This window comes from Denticeps clupeoides, chromosome 1, assembly GCF_900700375.1.
Source record: "Denticeps clupeoides chromosome 1, fDenClu1.1, whole genome shotgun sequence".
NCBI lineage: Eukaryota > Metazoa > Chordata > Actinopteri > Clupeiformes > Denticipitidae > Denticeps > Denticeps clupeoides.
Window position 1 is genome coordinate 6,408,895 of NC_041707.1, and position 16,453 is coordinate 6,425,347.

At 44.5% G+C, this 16,453-nt stretch overlaps 1 protein-coding gene across 4 annotated transcripts in view; it reads left to right on the forward strand.

Annotated features, from left to right (window-relative positions):
• Window positions 1–16,453, forward strand: part of esrrga (estrogen-related receptor gamma a) — a 137,471-nt gene that overhangs the window by 17,223 nt on the left and 103,795 nt on the right. Inside the window, exon 1 of one of the 4 annotated variants that reach the window (XM_028971202.1) lies at window positions 3,088–3,229. The exons of the other annotated variants lie outside the window; for them this stretch is intronic. The gene's annotated coding sequence lies outside the window, so the exon portion shown is untranslated. Of the gene's footprint in view, window positions 1–3,087; window positions 3,230–16,453 lie in introns of those variants that run through there. 4 annotated transcript variants of the gene reach the window in all.

A 16,453-nucleotide genomic window follows, 5' to 3' on the forward strand; every position in this document is an offset into this window, starting at 1 on the left:
GCAAAATGACCTCCAGAATGCCACATAATGTGCATGTGTCTGCTCAAATGGTCAGAAATAAACTCCATGAGGGTGGTCTGAGGGCCTGACATCAACGGCGAGGGGTCATGCAGCCCAACACCATGCAGCATGTTTTGCATTTGCAAGAGAACCAAGATTGGAAAATTTGCCACTGGTCCCCTTTGCTCATTACAGATGAAAGCAGGTTCACACTGAGCACATGTGACAGACGTGACAGAGTCTGGAGATGCTGTGGCGAACGTTCTGCTGCCTGCAAGATCCTCTATCGTGGGTCAGTAATGGTGTGGTGTTGCATTTCTGTGGCATCTTTTTGGGTGCCGCACAGCCCTGCATGTGCTCGCAAGAGGTAACCTGACTGCCATTAGGTACCGAGATGAGATCCTCAGACCTCTTGTGAGACCATATGCTGGTGCAGTTGGCCCTGGGTTCCTCTTAAGGCAAGACAATGCTAGACCTCATGTGGCTGGAGTGTGTCAGCAGTTCCTGCAAGACGAAGGCATTGATGCTATGGACTGACCTGCCCGTTCCCCAGACCTGAATCCAACTGAGCACATCTGGGACATCATGTCTTGCTCCATCCACCAACACCACATTGCACCACAGACTGTCCAGGAGTTGGCGAATGCTTTAGTCCAGGTTTGGGAGAACCATCCACCACCTCATCAAGAGCATGTCCTGGCATTGTAGGGAGGTTATACAGGCACTTGGAGGCCACACACACTACTGAGCCTCATTTTTACTTGATTTAAGGACATAACATAACAAGTTGGATCAGCCTGTAGTTTGTTTTTACACTTTTAATTGTGACCTCCATGGGTTGATAAATTTGATTTCCATCAACAATTTTTGTGTGATTTTGTTGTCAGCACATTTAACTATGTAAAGAACAAAGCATTTAATTTCATTAATTCAGATCCTAGGATTGCCTTTAGCAATTCCTCCTTTTATTTTTTTCATATTATTTTTTTTTCCACACACAGGTTCAGCGTATTGATACTGTATTATTAAAGCAAGTATATATATTTTTTCTTTTGTGTGTTTTGTGAGTTTCATTTTGCTCCCAGAAAGCGTCAAAGCTTTGGCTTCTTTTTTTTTATAACCATCTAACCAATTTTCTTTCTCCTAAAACTTCATCTCAACGTTCCACAGGCAGCACTTATCACAAAGCATATCATTTATACACTGATATGCATTTTGAAAAACAATCAATGGTGTCAGAAGGCATTGTGCATGCTTTCACTCATGGCCATGTTTGTTTGTTTATTTATTTATTTATTAGTGTGGGTTTTATCCCCAGCTCTGCTGAATTCAGTTGGGTGTTTTTGACAGCATTAGCATTTTCCTTTAAGTGCTTTTGACTCACAACAACATAAGCAATATTCACAGACAGGGTTATGATGGGTTCAAGACAGAACAGGGCTTTTGTTTAGTGGTTACTAAATTTCCATCATGGGATTGCCAGCATAAACAGAACGTTGCCATGCACCCGGAGATGTTTATCTGACTGCTGATGAAAGCTGCGGCCCGCAAGATGCCGTGAATCTTTTAAAGAACCCGTTTTCTTGTTTGTTGTGTTTGTCGCACTTGCAGCTCGAGACGAGCCTCATGGGACGTTTCGGTTTCCGCATTTTATTTTCCTGTTACGACACAGCTGTAAAGCGGGGATTCAGACATTTGCGTACAGCGGCAACCGCGAGGATGTCCCCGGGACGTCTGCTGTGATGGTACACAATGATATATAACATGAAGATTAGTCAGAAGCCCCAGAGGAACACAGTCATTTCCTGCTGGTGCAGCCCAAGCCAGTTGCGCCCGGCGCTGACACCTCAGCTCTCTCGCGCGCACTGATATCTTCCTCACATCAGCAATTGTGCTGTGAGAACAGAAATGCTTACAGCCAGCTTTCTCCCCGCTCCACACCCTCCTCCCATCGCAGTGGCCGGGGCGACTCGGTACCTGCGATGGGCTGCGGCGATAAGAGGTGGAGAGCGGGCGCGCTGAAGTGTGGGGCGGGATGGGGGGGAGCTGTTGGTGTTGTCGGGAGTCGCTGAGTGGAACTTGCTAGATAAGGCTGAGACGCGTGGGAATGGGCATTATGGGATGTTTGGCCTCACCAGAATCAGGCCTTTGGGTTTCTCACACTTGGCTCTTTGTCCAACTATTGTCTCGCCGCTTAGCTTTTGCACCTGATGAACCTTCACCCGCACGATGCGGTAGATAAACAAACCACACGTTTAGCATGTACATGAATGTGATATGTACCAATCTACTTGCTTTGCCAAAGGTTTGTAATACAGGGAGAAACACATCCATGTCTCTTAGTGACAAGGATCCCTTCTGATTCAACCGACTACAAGAACAATAGCATCAAAAGCACAATTAAAAATGTGGCCCAGGAGACCAGATGAAACAGAACACAACAGTTAAATGAAGGGAGGAATGAAACCTTTCTTTTAAAAGGCTTCATTCAGTATAAATTGGTTGCATGTGTAAACCATGTACATCCAAAACCAAAGTACATCAGCACATTTGTGAGTCATTTTGTCCAGATAGATGGGTGTCAACGTAGAAAAAAAAAGTTTCTCAGAAAGTGATCAGTATCCATCAACCTTGGTGGGTGGTAGTGGCCTAGTGGGTTAAACACTCGCCTATGAACCAGAAAACCCAGGTTCAAATCCCACTTACAACCATTGTGTCCCTGAGCAAGACACTTAACCCTAAATTGCTCCAGGGGGGGACTGTCCCTGTAACTACTGATTGTAAGTCGCTCTGGATAAGGGCGTCTGATAAATGCTGTAAATGTAATATAATGTAATGTAATGTAATGTAAGCGAGACTCTTTTTGTATCTTTTATATCTTTTAGGGATCATGGATGCTTCTATTCATGGCACCATAAAAGCAAGGAAGGAGCAAGAAATGTTATCTGCAACTTGGAGAGAAGGAACTAACTACCCAGCCAGCCACTTTTTTAGTCTTTACTTAATTCTGACACCTGGAATACAAACTTTTTTGTATTTTTTAAATGCAAAGTGTCTGTCTGTCTATATATATGGCAAACACTGCCACATATGGTGTCCAGTTAGCTTAAGATGTCATGACTGAAGGCAACATTTTGTTGTTTACAGGGACCCTTTGTACTAAGTGGCAAAAGTGAGAAACAACCAGGGCAGCAAACTGCCCCAGTGCGCTGCAGTAACTGTACAAGCGGTGAGTGTGTGTGAATTGGGTGTGTGTATTGTGTGTGCCTGTCTGTGCACGTGTTCTCCATAGGGTTCGGGTGGTGGAATGAGGTTGTAGTCCGGGGTCAGACCTAGGTCTTTCTCAGCCACATTAATCACCTATCTAGCCCCCGTGGTCTGGATGGGGAGTCCCTGCAGCAGCCCCTGGGCCAGGCACCCCATGACCTGTGCGCTGACCTGCTGGCCTCGGAGTAAATGCATGGGTCTTCTTCACCTGAAAGTAAAGTATTAGGATCCACTCCAGTTATCTTCAGCCACCCTCGGGACTGGATCCATTTTAGTTTCTCTGAGTTAAGGTGGGACTCAGCATTTTTTAACAGAATCTGAACCCACTTGAAACAGTTCCTGAGCTGATGGAATAGTGTTCTATGTGGTCAAAATGTAAACAAATGTACAAAGCTGCAATCATTGGGATTTTTGGTTGATTGACCCACGTATACGCACCAAAACGTATATGAGTGAAAAAGAACAAAGAAAAAAAATTACATTTGTTGTGGTGTGCAAATTCCTTTAGCATGTGTCAGTCTTGCATCGCGTGGAAAATTGCTGGTGCAATTTCAGCAGAAAATCTAAACTGCTATTTTGAGTCCGTTTTTCTTATTTATTTAGTTTTCCTTACTAGCTCCATATATATTCAAGCTGTTTTCTTGCATCATTAGCATGTGGGTTTTTACTCTCGACACAAAAAGTAAAGCATCCCCAAGGGACCTCATCCCCAGAGTCATCCTGTGGTGCTTGCACACACACACACACACACACACACACATTTGCGCAAACACTCCCACTCACAAATTAATGTCCTTTTCCCAGTGAAAACACAGTCATCTCCCACTTTTGTTCAGGTTACCAGAATAACAGGAGTCAAGCATGTCATCTGTGTTGTACTCCAGCCATGAATATTCATGCTGCGTTCCGTTACAGCGAATGTGGAACAGCAGAGCGCGCGACTGAACCGCCGTCCCCAACACCTCTCCTATGCCTGCTCGTGTTTGAAGTTTCTAGAAAGTAGGAACTCTTTCATTTAACTTCACCATGAAAGGATAAGTGCTTGGGGGAAGAAGTTGAGGAATGTGTTGAAAATTCAATTTTTTTTTTTGAACGAAAGACATTCTGCATGTTCTTCCTAGACAGAGATTTTCTTTTTATGCACATGCTGCTGTAAAAACTTTGGATTTTCATCCCTGATAAAATATAGAATTTTTTTGTCACCAGTGCATAAATAGTTTGTTCAGTTCTATTATTTTTTCATTATTTTCACTGATCTTAAAGACCATCTCTGTGAGGTATTTAAGTTACCATTATGTCTAAGGTCATTATATTTGGATTAATGGATATAAAGAACATGAGGTCATGTTCTTTCTTCTCAGAGCAGCTTTCTGTCCACAGACCCTTATTGGAGACATTGGGTTCTCTCCAGACTTTGACTTTGTAATTTTTTGTGTTTATGGTACAAAAAGAGTTGCTTCTTTTGTTGTCCAAGTGAGTCTTGGTAGTTGTTGTTTCCAATTCTCCTGACATTTTTAAATAAATTAGATAAAGTCTTTTTAATAAAAAAAAAACAGGCCATAATCTAGACTTTTCCAGATCTAGAGCAGCATTTAGCAGATTTACAACACATTTACCACAAGGGGTAACATCTTAGAAACTTGTCATTGTGGGTAAAGCCTGTTTGTAGGGCTGTATTCAGGGCACATTGTGTGCAAACGTGCCATGTGGCGGGACTGCGGCCGCGGTGCTGCTATCACGTGGGCCCGTGGGTCTGCGTCTGGCTGTGTCCCTGATTCTGCGCCGGGGGGGACAGATGGGCCCACTGCGACGGCCCTTCAGCAGAAGAGTGGCACAGACAGGGGAGCGCCCCATTCACACCTTGTGAGTGGATTGAGTTCTGCGCATGGACAGCGTCCAGGGTTTTTGTTGTTAAGGTTTTGTTTTGCGAAGGCCTTTTTGGCAGGCTGGATGGGCCCAGTACATCCACTAAGTGACCTGCTGTAAGGTCTAATGGCCACTGTGCCAGGCAAGGAAGGTACTGTGAAAAGGCTTGTTCTATTCTAGGTAACGTGTATATATGTAGGTGCTTCATTGTGTCTGTGGGTTATAGGTGATGAAAAAATGTAACATCGTACGTAATCGTTTGCTGAGAAGACAAGAAAAGTGTTGTTTTTTTCATGAAGAAGATGGAAGAGCGCTGATTTCTTTTGTTGAATACCAACAGTAAGAGCTGCCTCCTACATCCATTGAGCCTGGGAGTGGCGCGGCACGCTTTATTTACCAGATGGATTCATTTATCTCTACAGGGCACAGTAACTAACACACACTTTTTATTGGAAAACAGTCACTTTAACAGGGCTGCGCTGTGACATGGAAATTTGAATACTAATTACAAAATTAGAAAAGACAATGTAATTTGGTGGGTGCTCAGATGAGAGAACAGGTGCCTGGGGAAATTCCCCAGTTTTATATTACCTTAAAAAAATTGCAAACACTGAGTTAATCAAAAAAGTTTTTTTTTGTCTCAGTTCGGCGCATCACTTTCAGCCCTGCTGCACACTTGCAAATTAGCCATGGAGCCGAGGCTCTTCACCTGTTGAGACGCCGTCTGGCGTGTGAAGTGATCCCCCTGCTGCTGCAGAAAGCCCTGACACATCCAGGTATGGCCAATCGCTAAGCAACTGTCAGATAGCAGTAGAATTTTGTTTCCAGTTTGTGGTGTAGTGAACTGAACTCTATGCCATACACATTGTGTTCAAGCAATGTGTTCAAATTTGGCCAATGCTTTGCTCTTGCATTATCATTGAGCATGTAGGTTTTAATTTTTGTAGCATAATATTTGAGGCTTATGTCTGGACTGGTACCAGTATATTTACAGATGCTTAGTGCATTGCATTTGTTAAACGATATTGTATTTAATTTAGCAATTTGCATTCACTGTTGACACACATTGTAGCAACTCAGACAAATGTTAAGTACATAATATGTGAGAGAAGTGGCAACTTTGCCATAATTTGCCTCCTGTGCAAATTGTATTCCACAATATAAAAAATATTGATACAGGATCGTTCCTTTGCAAGACTGTTGAAGGAAAAACTATAGAGTTTATACAGTTTCAAATTATAAATATCATTATTTTGTCATTAATCAATTAGACTTTGATATTGATCTACTGCAATATGTTGCCATTAAAAGTTTTGGTCTCACCCCTAGTATGAGAATTTAATCAGTTGTCAGTAGTGCAATTTCACCATGTTTTATGTTAAAAAATACAGACAGACACAGAAGTGAAGTGATTGTCATTGTGAAAAACTGCAGCACAGCACACGGTGACACAACGAAATGTGTCCTCTGCTTTTAACCATCACCGTTGGTGAGAAATGGGCAGCCATGACAGGCGCCCGGGGAGCAGTGTGTGGGGACGGTGCTTTGCTCAGTGGCACTTTGGCGGATCGGGATTCAAACTGGCAAACTTCTGATTATGGGGCCACTATTTTAACCGCCAGGCCACCACTGCCTCAAAAAATCAAACACTGCCCTGTGTGAGGACATGGTAAGTCTAAAGAAGCGGGGGGGGGGGGGGAATAATGGAAACCCAATTAAGCCCCTCTGCAAAGAAACATCAAGTAGTTTCACACGGCCGCCGCATGCCTGTGGGAATTTGAGTAAGTTCAATTACTTTGGGATTAATTTAGGGGTCAGGAGGTGCATCAGTAGAGCATGTTGGCGGTGGAGTGTGTGTATGTGAGAGAGTGAGATGTCTCTGTTGAGGGGTATGCAGGCCTGCCTATGAGGGGACCCATGCAACTCCATACTTTCCTGAGCAATGCCTTGGCTATAGGCTTTTTCCCACACCCAGTAGCTATGCTCATGGCATTTGCGTTAAACTGTTTACAGAACCTGAAGTGTTCCCAAGCACGGCCAATGCCAGAAGAAATAGAAGGGAAAAAAAGGTTGCAACATTCATTTTTATTCTGGGTACACTCTGGAGACCGCTTCTACCTCCTGCCACCTGTTGCCTCAGGAAACTCGTCATTTGAAGCCGTGCCAACGCGGCCCACTGGCACACCTCTCCTGTTTCGTCTGCAGCTTCCCTGTACTGAATTTTTGCTTATCAGACTGAAAATGTATCTCTTACAATAGAGCAGGCCTTGTGCGTTGAAACATCCCCCTCCCCTCAGCCCTCAAATGTTCAAACCATGAGATTCCCATTCCAGATACTGCACACACGTCAGTGCTCTCATAGATAAGATGCTTTTTTTTTTTTTTTTGCAAACGCCCGAGTCAGCAGTTTGCACTCATCACCAAACTCCAGCTAACAAAACACAAGTTACACAATAATACAAGGAGAGAAGGTGCATGTCGGCATACAGTGTTTCCTGGGGAATAATTAAAACATTCCCTCTCCAGAAGAAATCCAGAGTCCCGACCGTGACTGTCAGTTAAGAAGCCTGCTGCTGGTTGCAGGTTTATGCTTTATGTTTTTGCACTCTTTAATGAGTGTGCTTAGATTTGAGATGCTGCTATTACAATAATACACCATGATAGATTGCTGCTGGTGTACAACCTCAAGCATATTGTTCAGATTATAACAAAGACAATGCCTTTTATTTAAAGCAGGTGCAGCAATGAAAACTTTCAATCCATCTACAAATCTTACAATCCTAAGCAGTGTTATTCAGACAGCATCTTATCATGTGATGTTGCAACCAAAAACAATGTGGAAAATTGAAAAGAGAGTCCCTTAGATATTGCCATTACCAGGACCATATTGGTAGGAGCTATGATGCAAATAGTTTATAAACTATTATAGCTACTGTAATTTACTATGCCTCAGTAAAATTTACTATAATTAATATGGTTGACATTCATAATTTGCACCATATTCTTAGGCCATTAACCTTCCTGAAACATAATGAAGTACTTTGTAAGTTTTAGGGGTTGAAGAGAAAAGCAAAGCGCCAATAATGAAATCTCAATTTACTCCATACAAACCAACTAGCGAATCAGATTATAACATAACATTATAACGTAATCTTATTTTTTGTGTTTTAAAGTGACTTGTTTCTGGCCTTTCTACAGGCTTTATGGTAGAAAGAATTGGTCGACTCTAATAGGATAGTTCAACAGAGAGGGCAATTGAGCTTTTTCATTATCCCATTAGCTGCACAGCAGTGCTTCACTCTAAAGGCAAATGCTACCATTTAGAGCAGACCTGAACTCCTATTTTTATTAATAATGAGTGTTTTTATACAAAGGTGCAGGCTGTAAGTATTTTGGTGCAATCAGATTGCTGCGGTGAAAAAAGCGAGGGCACTGAAAGCTGCTGCTTTGCTCGGCTTTCAATGAAATGCAAATGGCCGCCTGTAAAGTGATTCTGAGTTGATTGTGTAACCTGTCAAGTGTTTTGGAGCACACCGAACCAAAGAGGGACAAGGAACAGCAGCGCTCGCTGTTCTCGTGGTAATGAGCCACTTAACTATGCCCCCCCCCAATTGAGAGTGAATGGCTAAAATCCGGCATGGCCGGACAGAGACGGAGTGTCCAGGCCAGACTTCTGTCACTCTCCTTGCCGTGAAAAGAGTGCACATGTTAATGTGGTCGGAACAGATGAGCAGGCCTACTGTCTTCATGCTGGAGCTCCCCAGCGTCGCAAATCCCACAATGCAAGACTGGAGTGGCACGGGGAGACAGTGATTTAACATGTTTTACAAAACGGTGTCATGAACCGCATGTAACACCACATAGGATTTTAATGATTATACAAAATAGTTGTACATTTACATTTACAGCATTTATCAGACGCCCTTATCCAGAGCGACTTACAATCAGTAGTTTCAGGGATAGTCCCCCCCTGGAGCAACTTTGGGTTAAGTATCTGGCTCAGGTACACAATGGTAGTAAGTGGGATTTGAACCTGGATCTTCTGGTTCATAGGCGAGTGTGTTACCCACTATGCTACTACCACTCAAGCAGTTTTGCCAGATACCTGCCAAAAACATTGTGTGACTACTTAAAATGCTAGCATGGAATCAGCCAATCTCCTGTGTTTTCCTTCAGGAAACAATAAAAATGCCTTCACTAAAAAGTGCCTTCAGTGGACGAAACACATATATGATCTCTGAATGAACCAGTGAATCCAACATTCCTGAACACATCCAATGTGCTTCAGTTTACATAACATTTACAAAATATCCCCCGTTTATCTAGTTCTATGCTGCATGCATTTCTTCTCCTGTTCTAAAGCACAAACTCCAAAGCACTAAGTAAAATATTAAATAGTGTTGCCAGGTAACAGCTGTTCGGTTGATGCAGCTTACTTGTAACATGCTTCAGGTCAGATGTAATGGTGCACAGAAATGTGGTAAGAACTTGTTTCAATGTGAGCAAACCGATTTTGCATGCATCATTCTTTCCATCTCTTACAGCCAGTGTGACCCAGGCTTTTTCATAGCTGAGTCATAAGATTGTGAAGAATAGTGTTGTAGATTTCACATTTAAAGTTTCATTCTAACCATGTTTTGATTGGTAGAAATTAAACATTTCTTTCTTCACTCTCCAGCTTCAGTAAAATAGCAGGACAGACCATTTTCAAAAGCACATATTCTTTTATGAATTGCATTTTCTGGTCTCCCCTCCCATCCCATGCTCAGACTTGTTTGTGACATACGTGGTTCTTCGGAAGAAGTGCGGTGCATGGCTGTAATAAGGACCGCTGTCTTGTACGTGGGTCTGCGGTGGGAAACAGCAGCTCCTTTTCCTCGCTGGCCCGAGGCAAAATCACCACATGCACCATCAAGGAGATGTAATCTGTGGACATTAGCCTTTCATGGTTTCCCCTGTCCTCCCCTGCCAGCATGGCTGGTTCAGACGGTGCAGGCGAGGCAAGCTAAAGTACAGGTTTGGAGCCCCTCTATTCCTAAATGGAGTTCAAGCTGTCATTACGGGTCCACACAGATAAACCGAAATTACACGTCTTTCATAGGCTGTTAAGCTGTTTTCTTTGTTGCGGCTCTCGTATTTTTTTCTCCCCACATACTTTCTCTCACTCACCTGTTTACTGACTGGGGAAGGAAGGATGGGAAAACAAGGGGGGAGGGGGGTGTCTGACATGAACGTCTCGCCAGTGCACTCACGCAGAGGTAAGCGCTCGGCATATGTAAGTGCAATTCCAAAATCATTGTCTTGCGGAGAGCACTTGAAATTGTTCCCTAATGGCCCCGGCTTTGTCATATGGTTTTGATTATAATGTGAAAATTGCATTGCTATGCCTTTAGCGTGGATGAGAGGGGTGAATGATTGTTACGCACAACAAATGCTTTGCCTTCCTCATCTAAGAACTGGAAAAAAAAGTGCACCCACCACCCGCCCACCCCCCTCCACACTGTTGCCTAGTCCCATCTCCAGTGCCCCCCCTCTCTTCCCCGCCATGTCTCTTCTGGTCATTGGTAACATCTCTCTCTGCTGTCAGGAATTTTCTAAGTGGGTTATTTATCAAGCGCGGCACTGTTAAATATGCATATCCGCTGCAATTCCAGACATGTCTTCTGCTTCCCCTCCTAGATTACAAGAGTTGGAATACAATTGCCAGGTAGAGGGTCAGCAGCCAGGCATTTTTAATACCTCCTCCGCTCATTTGTATTTATTTATTTATTTATTTATTAAAAGGTCGAGTCGAACCTCCACCAACTAAAACTGACTGTGTGCTGCTACTGTTCAGGGTAAAGAATTTCTGCAGTTTTTTTTGTGTGCTACTCATCCCGACTGTGATTGTTTTTTGCTCTATGGGTATGTGTGTGTGTGTCTGTGTGTGTGTGTGTGTGCCTCCTTAACGAAATGACCCAGACTCAGTGATGAGGCTTTTTCAGCAGTGACGACATAACCAGGGCACTCATGATTCCTCACCGGCACTGCTGGCATTGAGCTAGCTTTGCTCAAATGTGTGGATGTGCCTGTTGGTGTGCTGTATTCTCTATGTGAAGCTATTTCTATTTAAATTTAATTGCACAGTTTCAGGATAAACTGCAAGATATCCAACCCTTATCCAACCCAAAGCATTGTGTATGTTGTTCACTTGCCATGCAGTTTTATGAATGCATAGCAATTCATAATTGCACATTACACAATTTCCACAATTTAACACTAATCTAACTGGCTTTGGATGCTTTCAGTGTACCTATAAGGTGTGTGTGTGTGTAACACGCATTAACTGAATGTAAACATACTGTCATATCAGGTCTTTTTGGGATGTTCCAGTTTCATGTTCATTGTGTGTGTCCCCGATTCCTGAGTGTGTGCAACCATCATTATGTGTATAAATGTATCCTCGCCATGTCTAGTCCTCGTCCGGTCATTCTCTACATTTACATTTACAGCATTCAGCAGATACCTTTATCCAGAGTGACTTACAGTCATTCAGTAGTTACAGGGACTGTGCCCTTGGAGACACGCAGGGTTAAGTGTCTTGCTCAGGGACACAGTGGTAGTAAGTGGGGTTTCGAGTTGTTTGTGAGTGGAGCAATTGCATCCTTTCCTGCCACTGTCTTGATCCCTGACACATACACTTTTATTAACCTGAGGTCAGTTCAAAGGAATATATTGGGGCAGTGGTGGCATAGCGGTTAAGGAAGTGGCCCCGTAATCAGAAGGTTGCCGGTTTGAATCCCTATTCACCATGATGCCACTGAGGTGACACTGAGCAAAGCGCCGTCCCAACAAGCTGCACCCCGGGCGCCTGTCATGGCTGCCCACTGCTCACCAAGGGTGATGATTAAAAGCAGAGTACACATTTAATTGTGTCACCGTGTGCTGTTTCCTTTGAAAAGTATCCTTTGAGACATACTAAACATTAAATTATAGGATGTTAACACGCAATAAAACCAGCTGCCGACATTACGTAGAGAGGCTATCTATGGAAAAGAGACTGGAGGAGTCTGCAGGAATGTCATGTTCTATGTCGGAGACCCTGTTTCTTGGTTTATTTGATTTGTTGTGCTGTGATTTGCAGTGCCGTTTGCATATGCCAGTATTACCCGCTATGGCTTTGCTAATGGGGTTCTATTTGCAGAGAGGCTCTTGTTAGGCAACCCCACACACGTTCCTCAGCTGGTGTGGTCGTCTTGCGGCGAGGCAAGCCTGGCGGTTGGAGTTTTTTTTTTTCTTTCGAGGATGAATGTTATTGGGGGATGAAAACACAGCTGTGCTCTCTGCACCAGAAGTGCCATCCGGAGTGTGAACAAACATGGGATGAAACAGGCAGAGCAGTGAGTGAAATGCACATATAAAATCTTGTGTTTTATTGATGAGTCCCTTAAAGGGCCTGCAAAGCTTCTGATAGACACATGCACGCATTGCTGTTTTTTGTTTTATTTCATATGAAGGCTTTCGCGCGGCAGAGCTGAGTGATGCTACCCGTGCATGGAGCCAGGCAGGCAGCAGACTGCGCTGGAGTCTGTGTTTTACTCCAGCACACGCTAATAAATTCTACCTAATTCATTTTTTATTCTCTCTGGGGAACTGCTTGCAGATTTGCCTCAACAGAGGAAGCATCGGGTTACCTCCTCTAAATAATTGATGCCCCTTGCTTCTCTCAAAGCCTCGGCCGAAATCTCAAAATATTCACTGGCTTGAGTAAATATGGTGATTGCTCATGGCCAATAAGCCTGAATTTGTGTGTGTGAAGGGGCAGTACTCTCAATTTGAAATATTTTGGGACAGCGGCGAGTCACTGTGCAGATGGCCTTTGTGTGTAAAGTGGTGGTGCTTTTCTACGCCACGTTAGCAACTCAGCCAGGCTTACCAGGGGTTAAGTGCTGAGCGTCTGAGACGTGGGCGACTCCCACCGTCTGCTCCCCTGCCCAGACCTCCTGCAGGAGCCACTCTGCAGGGGCCATCCGCCCGCCTGCCTGCCATCCACCAGAAGCCCTCTGCATATTCTCCTGTTATGTGCAATGTACGTCCACCGGCCGCTCGGGTTAATTGTTCTCCGCCTTAGTTTCCATTAGTTTGTATCAGGTTCAGTGGTCAAGAAACATCGCCGGGATGGAAACTGTTAATGCTGTGTGTCCTGTTGTGGCCGGCTGTCACATTGGGCAGGAAAATTATATACCTGTTTTAGAAAATGTAACTATTAAAGTGTCACTGTAAAATTGCAGTGGACGGCAGTTCTAGTACAATATGGTGGTGCTGAGCAGCAACACGGGGATTCTTTTGCTTCTCAGTATTAAGCACCAGTGAAAAAAAACAAGGTCTTTGGAAAAAGTCTTTGTTTTAAGAATGAAATATAAAATGATCAACGTGGAGGGATAACCTTTCGTGTGATAGAAGAACTGCGGTGTGGGAGTGCTCTCCCCTAGTCCCAAGCAACACTAATGGACACAAAATAGGTAGCATCAGTGGCTTAGGTGACTGTTCCACCATTCTGTTTATTTATTTCATTTTCCAACCCGATCTCCTCCCCCAGTACGGTGTGAGTCCATTAAAAAAATCCACCCCCACCCACTTGCAGACACTATGCTACACCCACCAACCTGACCAGATTAGCTTTTAGAAGGCTCTGTCAACCCCGGTGCTCTCTCTCCCTCGGCCTAGACCCCTTTGACCCAAGCAACCAATTAGTGTCCTCCAGCCCTCGGTGCAGCCACGCTCGCACAGCCCTACTTTGGGTCCCTGGCTGATTGGCTAAAGGCTGCAGTTTGAAGCTGTTTAACCGAGCCGTCTGCAGAGCCTCGGTGGGTGGAAACGCTGATGGCTCGGAGGAACCACTTGTGGACGCTGACACACTTACATCAGTGCAAGAGACTTGCTGCCTCTGGTTAGAGTCTCTTGAAAAGTCAAGTGCCCTGGAATGTTTACAGAGCTTACAGGAGCACTCGACATCGCACCGAAGCTCAGAGCATCTTACGTGTCCACATGTCTGCTAACCTTTTCAGGTTTGCTCATTATTCCATGTGTTAACAAATATGCATATGGGTGTTTCATGATAGAGAGACGGATGATTATGTGGGGCATTTTGGTTTCAAAGCTGGTCCCAATTGCCTGGGCACGAGGGCACGTTAAGAAAAGAATCACAATATCTGATGACCTCCCATCAGTAGATCTCAGCCCAGTTGTACACCAGCTGAAGGAAGATATTTCAGAAGAATAGCACCTATTCCTCTAGTAGAGTGGCTGAGACTGGAGAATCTGGGACAAGGAGCATTTAAGTTAAGCCATTTGGCTCTTAAGCACAGCACAGCCTGGCACAACAGAGCCGGTAGTGTTTTTTTATTTGTGTTCTTGGTGTCTCACCACGAGTGCATGATTCGCTCCGTCACACCCACAGAGGAGGAATTAACTCACTCTGCTGGTTTCATCACGCTCTGGAAGCCCGCACTCTGAGCCCCGGGGTCCCTCTTCCTTAAAAGAATCTCATGATACGACGACGATGCAGGGGGGCTGAGGAAGGTGTTACATACAGTAGTTAGAAATAATAAGAAACTCGCCCAAAACTGACTTGGCTTGAAAGGCGGTATGTAGGCCAGCCAGGGCTGCCGGAGAGGTGTGTGGCTGCAGCGTGAGGATATGATGGAATGTCAGGGGGGAGCGGCAGTCCGGCTATGGCCATTCAGGCAGGACGGAGGACAGCGTTCGGCTGCTAATGCTTCTCTCTCCCATCTCTAATCAGCCGGTCAGCGCCGCCACGCACTGGAGCACAGGCAAGGGGAGGGGATGGGCTGCCCCACAGACATGCTGGACAAATTAGGGCACGGACACACGCTCCATGCGTAGAGAGAGACGTGGTGGGGGCAAGAGAGTGCAGGAGGATGTGTGTGGTTATAATTTTGTAAAGTGAAAGGAATATATACAATATTTGTCTAATTGTTGGATTAAGTTAGATATTAAGGGTTCTTAATTATTTACAATACATATATTGTCAGTATGTATAACATTAAGTCTTCACCTTGGTTAAAACAAAGTGTGTATATGTTCGTAAATATATGATGTTTTGCATGTATGTCTTGTGTAAAATCTATGCATGAATTTGTGATGAGGCAAAAAATCAACTGAGTAAATGATGGTGATGGGAACTGAAGAAAATTCTCGTCAAAACAGCAGTGATGATAAAATACTTATAATGAAACACAAAAAAAATGCAGTAATTTATTAAAAATATCAGCTGTCAAATTGTTCAATGTTCAATCTGTCCAGGAATAAATTGAGTATAGCAGGACTGATATTATTGTGAAATCCGCAATTCTTACCCCAGTTAGTGACCATACATTATTGTGTGTCTGTTGTGTAATTATCCCTTCAGAGCTTTTCGTGTCATTTGTATGGCAATGACACACTTCTGTATAACCACTGTAGCAAATGGCTTCGTCACACCCCTGCTAGTCCGTTTAGTTTAGGTTCCTCCATCAAGGACCAGTATGTATTCATAGACTAATGCTACGGTAAACCAGTATATTTCTGCATGCCAGTGCTCAGGTTGGATCTTTATTCCACTTCAGTCAACACGGGGCTGGTAACACCAGTACTGGCACCGGTGTCTGTGATTTTAAAGAAGCCCGGTATGGCATAACGTCTCCTCTCGCCGCAGTCGCGGCCGGCGGCATAAGCCAAAAATGGTTGGTCACTCCCTGTGTCGGGTGCTGAGGCCCATTGCATCTGACAGCAAGGTGGCTCCTTAATGAGCCCTTAATGACATAAGCAGGAGGCTTTCTAAAAAACTGACATGCAGGGCCCAGGAGTGGCCGTGCAGCTGCTGCACCACACAGCGGAGAGAGAGGGGGGGGGGGAGAGAGGGAGAGACAGGAATTAAAGCTTAATGTTCAGTGTTGGCCGTCATGGTGCAGTCGGAGCCTCTGAGCACCGAGGAAGTTAGAGTGGTAAGTGTGCCGTCTGGGGAAGTTAGCGTGAAACACAGAGGGATAAACAGAAAAGGCCACTGTCTGGGCTGCACCTCTCCTCCCCTCGCCTTTTCTTTTCCCTTTCTGCCTCCGTCCCCTCCCATTGCTCTCGCTGTATCTCTCCCTCGCTATTTATTCCCTTGTTTTCTTGTCCCCCACCCCTCTTTTGCATCTCTTTAGTCCATGCCCTCCCCATTCTCTCTCTCTCTCTCACTCTGCATTCTGTTGTCAGAACCACGTGTGCATTGCTCAGTGCTTTGGGACCAACAGAATGTCTGTTTTGAGGACAACAGCAGGGGGCTAATGAAAAGGCT